The sequence below is a fragment of the Acipenser ruthenus genome, chromosome 35 (assembly GCF_902713425.1).
Source record: "Acipenser ruthenus chromosome 35, fAciRut3.2 maternal haplotype, whole genome shotgun sequence".
In the NCBI taxonomy this organism is placed as follows: domain Eukaryota; kingdom Metazoa; phylum Chordata; class Actinopteri; order Acipenseriformes; family Acipenseridae; genus Acipenser; species Acipenser ruthenus.
Window position 1 is genome coordinate 6,242,279 of NC_081223.1, and position 6,000 is coordinate 6,248,278.

The 6,000-nt window shown below is 39.8% G+C and overlaps 1 long non-coding RNA gene across 1 annotated transcript; it reads right to left on the minus strand.

Annotated features, from left to right (window-relative positions):
- Positions 1–3,418: 3,418 nt before the first annotated feature.
- Positions 3,419–5,645, minus strand: LOC131705347 (uncharacterized). Its single transcript, XR_009310320.1, has 2 exons — positions 5,144–5,645; positions 3,419–4,154 (listed from the first exon to the last, which is right to left on the minus strand). It is a non-coding gene; the product is annotated as an uncharacterized LOC131705347 (long non-coding RNA).
- Between the last annotated feature and the right edge of the window lie 355 nt (positions 5,646–6,000).

Consider the following 6,000-nt stretch of genomic DNA (forward strand, 5'->3'; position numbering starts at 1 on the left):
GCCTAACAGCGTCTCCCCCTCCTTCTCTGCCCGCCCTTTCGCCCTCTCTCGTTGCTCCAGCTAGGAGTTCAAATTTAGCTTCGTTATATCTGCGCAATTTTTTCCTAATTTTTACAATTTAGCTTATTAGGGGCTTCGTGTTTTTAAAATGGTTCAGGTGCAGTCCGGGCAGACTGACTGGAGCATCATTACAGTATACCGCACTGCGTTCAGCTTCGTGTGGCGGCTGATACACAAAATAATGAACGACTGTTAAATAAATCACATGTATTGCTTTTTAATGCTAAATATGTATCTGGTATTCTAAGTATTATCTACAATGAATAATTCAGCTATATTCATATTCATAATGTAATACAGTATTAAGACAGGGTCCAGTATTAGAAATAAATAAACACGCTTTAAGAGAAACAGCAGTGATATATATTGTCCATTCCCATACATTCTCTATATGTTTCTACATTGTGGTTGCACAGGGATAAGGGACTCAGTGATGTTAAAAAAAGAAAATAGAGCCCACAATTAACCAATATAGAAAGGAAGGGGGGAGAAATGTATTGCCTGTGTGCAGTACCTTACACATTTCTGTGTCTGCCCAGTTCTGAATGCTGTCTAGATCACTTTGAATGTCCTCTGCTGCTGCAACAGTGTTTGCCACTCCTATTTGGAACTGCAAACACAAGTCAAAAAGGAAGTTAGAAAGGCCAAGAGAGATAGATATAAATGAACATTGCTAAGGGGGCTAAAACCAATTCCAAAATGTTTTTCCAATATTATAACAGCAAGAGAACATTCAAAGAGGAGGTTAAATGTCTAAGAGATACAAATGGCAAAATCATAGATGAAAAAATAAAAAATAGCAAATATATGAAATGATTACTTTTCACAGGTTTTTACAAAGGAGGACACGGACAACATGCCCCACATGTCAACCTGTTTCTATCCAGTTTTAAATAACTTTAGCATAACAGAGGCAGAAGTGTTAAAGGGACGAGGAGCTCTTCAAATAAACAAATCCACTGGGCTGGATGAGATCCTCCCAATAGTACTCAAAGAAATGAAAGAAGTTATTTACAAACCGCCAACCAAGATCATGCAACAGTCTCTTGACACAGGGGTTGTACCGACAGACTGGAAAATTGCAAACGTAATACCGATCCACAAAAAGGGAGACAAAACCGAGCCAGGTAACTACAGACCAATAAGTCTGACTTCTATTATATGTAAACTTATGGAAACTATAATAAGATCCAAAATGGAAAATTACCTATATGGTAAAAGTATCCTGGGAGACAGTCAGCATGGTTTTAGGAAAGGGAGATCGTGTCTAAATAACCTGCTTGACTTTTTTGAGGATGCAACATCGACAATGGATAATTGCAAAGCATATGGCATGGTTTATTTAGATTTTCAGAAAGCTTTTGACAAAGTCCTGCTAAAAGATTAATTCTCAAATTGAATGCAGGTGGGATTCAAGGAAATGCATGCACATGGATTAGGGAGTGGTTAATATGTAGAAAACAGATTAGAGGAGAAAACTCAAAATGGAGCGAGGTAACCAGTGGTGTACCACAGGGATCAGTATTAGGTCCTCTGCTATTCCTAATCTACACTAAGGATTTAGATTCTGGTATAGTAAGCAAACTTGTTATTTACAACAACACAAAAATAGGAGAAGTGGCAAACACTGTTGCAGCAGCAAAGGTCATTCAAAATGATCTAGACAGCATTCAGAACTGGGCAAACACATGGCAACTGACATTTAATACAGAAAAGTGTAAGGTACTGCACGCAGGCAATAAAAATGTGCATTATAAATATCATAATATGACACCTATTGAAACAGAAGTGCAGCGCTTAGAACACATATACAAATAGAACTAATCCACTCTTCTATTAAACTGTGAACTTAGTGTTTGATTGAATCCATCTCTGTGTTTGTATAGCCTGGAAGCAGGCATCAGTGCCTTGCATAGCTGCACACACTGCCATCATTCACACTGACCACAAGAGGGAGCCAGAGCACCACTGCTGTTTATAATGTAATAACACAGTAATAAGACAATTGACATAGGCATCAGTTACCTCCCCAGTCAGCCCAGTTCTCCCATTGTTAACACAAAGCTCCTCACATCCAGTCATCTAAACACTACAGTGTGGTCTGTGTCTGTATAGAGCAATACTGAAATTGAAGAAGGAATTTATGAAAAATACCAAGGAGTTTATGTTGACTCAGAAATGTCTTCATCTAGACAATGTGGGGAAGCTATAAAAAAGGCCAACAAGATGCTCGGATATATTGTGAGAAGTGTTGAATTTAAATCAAGGGAAGTAATGTTGAAACTTTACAATGCATTAGTAAGACCTCACCTAGAATATTGTGTTCATTTCTGGTCACCACATTACAAAAAGGATATTGCTGCTCTAGAAAGAGTGCAAAGAAGAGTGACCAAAATTATCCCGGGTTTAAAAGGCATGTTGTATGCAGACAGGCTAAAAGAATTGAATCTATTCAGTCGAACAAAGAAGACTACACGGCGATCTGATTCAAGCATTCAAAATCCTAAAAGATATTGACAATGTCGACCCAAGGGACTTTTTCGGCCTGAAAAAAAGAAACAAGGACCAGGGGTCACACGTGGAGATTAGATAAAGAAGCATTCAGAACAGAAAATAGGAGGCACTTTTTTACACAGAGAAGTGTGAGGGTCTGGAACCAACTCCCCAATAATATTTTTGAAGCTGACACCCTGGGATCCTTCAAGAAGCTGCTTGATGAGATTCTGATCAATAAGCTACTAACAACCAAATAAGCAAGATGGGCCGAATGGCCTCCTCTTGTTTGTAAACTTTTTTATGTTCTAGAAGCGGGAGTATTTAAATGCTGTCCAAGCCCACTGACATTAATCGACCTTGTTATAATACAAGTTAATACAGACAGCACAGTGAGTCTTTAGAGCAAGGTCAATTCTAGCACATCATGATAATACAATACACACATTTGTGGTTTGTTTCCCCAGAGTTGGAGAGTAATTCATTAGTAGAAGTGAAGGATGAGAGATGGTCCAGGTTCAATAACCAGTTTAATGTAGGGAGCACACAGTAAAGTAAAAGCAGGGTTTGTCATAACACCTCCAGCATCTCATCATGCCTCTTGGTTTACCCACAATATGCAAGTAACAATTACCTTGGAAAGAGCAACGTGCTTCTGAACGGCTAAACCGATGACATTATAGAAACAATCAGGCACTTTCTCCTTTACTAAATATAAAATGCAGAAGAAAGAGGAAATACATGAATCCTCCCTTGCACTGAAAAGAGTTCTTGTTGTCAATAAAGAGTGCTTTTGAATGATTTCAGTGGTGGCAGTTTGACAAGAATACATGTCATGTGAAATAAACCAGTCCAAAACGAGACATTGATGCTAATAGTTTTATTGCTTAAAAAGCTTTACAGAAAGAGACAGGCTTTTACCCAGTTTCATGTAACAGCAGATAGTGTTGTTTCGGCAGGACAGCATTTATACTGGTCAACGGTTTGAGCATTTGTTGTCATGAACGCAAATAAAGATATTTTAAAATAATTGAGAGATGAAGAAAATCTCTATATAAACACAATGTTTTTGTCAGTCTGTGAACAAGACCTGTCACGGGTCACTTGTGACATCACAGGGTGGCTGTGAGGAGCTGGGAGAAGAAAGGAGTCTACTGGTCAAACCTGACTCGGTGCAGTGATTATGAGCTGGGGCAAATCAATCAAGCACGCTCTCCAAGTAACGCTTTGTATATGTGCCCATGTGGAGTTGTATTTCTATTCAAACATGTGTGAGCATGTGATCTCACTGAGAATCTGAGACTACACGTTAAATAAGGACACCTTTCCATACTTTCCATATTATATATCCTTGAAGAGATTGACCAAATGCACAACAGAGAGCAGCTGTTTTAAACAAACTGGGAATGGCCTGATAGAAATAAGTATGGGTGCTGTAGCTGTGTGTTTGGAGAGGGACCACAACAGAAAGGTTACAGCCATGCTGGTGTGTTTAAGCTTTGCTTGCAGGTCTGCTGTCAGGTAAACTCCAGCACTGTGATCCCTGGGCGCTGCTGCTTCTCAGTAGTGCTGGCATCGCCTGCAGCGGTAGGTATGCCAATCTGAAACCAATTGAAGACATTATCAGCAACCTGGGCAGAAAAGCTATTGTTATGATCCATACCCTACAGAGCATTGCACAGCTAGGTAATGGGATTGTGTGGTGGTAATGGTCAGCATTGTCTAATAATATAGACAATCAGCGTCACACTGAGCTGCAGAATTGAACTCCCTCCCATGTGTAGACAGCATCCTCCACACTCTTTGTATTGCACTCCTTTGAATTACAAATTTGAGTAAAGCTTTGTGTAATTCAGCATGCAATTTCACAATCCCAAAGGGTATGGAATCAACTGCTAAACTGTGGAGCCACCACAACCTCGCAATATAATCCTATCAATAAAAAACACGGAAACCCTCTATACTAGTTCAAATGCCAAACATGCTTCTGAGGTTTTATTCAGAGCAATCCTAGATCAAAGCTCCTCTGTTTTGTCCCCTGCTTTTATATTTTGTTTCACTGAAATGACAAAAGTTCCACAGGAGATTGAGGTCAGTGGGCCCTTCTTCTCAACTCAAAGCCAACCTTGACATAATGACCTCCCACAGAGAACTACTGTACACACACCATAAAACAGCAGCAATCCCATTCATCAGATCTCCTGGGATTATTTGTGGAGTTGGTTACTCCGGCATGAGATCACACACATGTAATAAGTTTAAATATACATTTCTTGGTTGCAGGAGACAGGTTAGACTTTCCTCTTTCCAATAAGTTACAAATGACCTCAATCGATCAATAGTTTGAGACAATGCAGTTGAAAGATGAATCATAAACTCATCTTGATATTTCCAGTTGAAGGATTATGATGTATGGCATCTGTTATAAAACTTATTCCAACAATTCTGTGTCTCTCTTGGAGTTCCATCCATATTTGACCTGGTCGACCTCATGTTCTAAACTGATATGGAATGACACTTGGTTTTCTATTTCAAATTGTTCTAATATATCCCTCAACCAATGTATACAGAAATAATAAGGCATACTCACGGCGAGCGCAGCGGTACCCATGATGGTAGTAGAAATAGTAGTGATAGTGATGAGCTACACAAAAAAAGAAAAGATAATTAGTAACAGTCTATTTTTAACACAGAGCTTCTTAAACCCACTGCCTTCCACACTGTAGCCCAGAACTCAACCCCCTGAGCTACTCAGGGACAGTGGCCCAGTGGTTAAAGAAAAGGGCTTGATACCAGGAGGTTCACATCCCGGCTCAGCCACTCACTCACTGTGTGTGACCCTGAGCAAGTCAAAACGTAAAACTGGAGTCCTATTGTAAGTGACTGCAGCAGCAGTTGTTGATGCATAGTACACCCCCTAGTCTCGAAGGCACTTTGGAGAAAAGCGACTGCTAAAAGACTAATGAATAAAAAAGTAATACTCAGATCCACAAGCATGCACATTGCCTTCCACTCTGCAGGGCACCACTTTCTCTAAACACTGAGCTATCAAACCCATTAACTCCTAGACTACAGCCCAGCACGAACCACTAAACTGCTCAAACCCACTACCTTCCACACTGCAGCTCTGCACTCTAGTCACTGTGTCACTGAAGCCTCTCAGCAAAGCTACACTGATAAACAATTCATGCCCTGATTGAAAATAATAAATAAAACCCACTGATTGCTGCATAAAATAAAGTAGAATCCATTTACTTACCATAGTAGCATCTGTACCTTACTGTGAAAGATCAAAGTGATATATTGAGTTCAGTCCATTTGAAGTCACTGCAGTGGCTGCTTTATACAAGAATGGGGCCTCAGTAGTGTATTAGAGAGCTATATATTTCAAAGGAGTGTCTCTATTTGTACATTTCTATTACTGGCAAAATCCAAAGACAGGGCTCC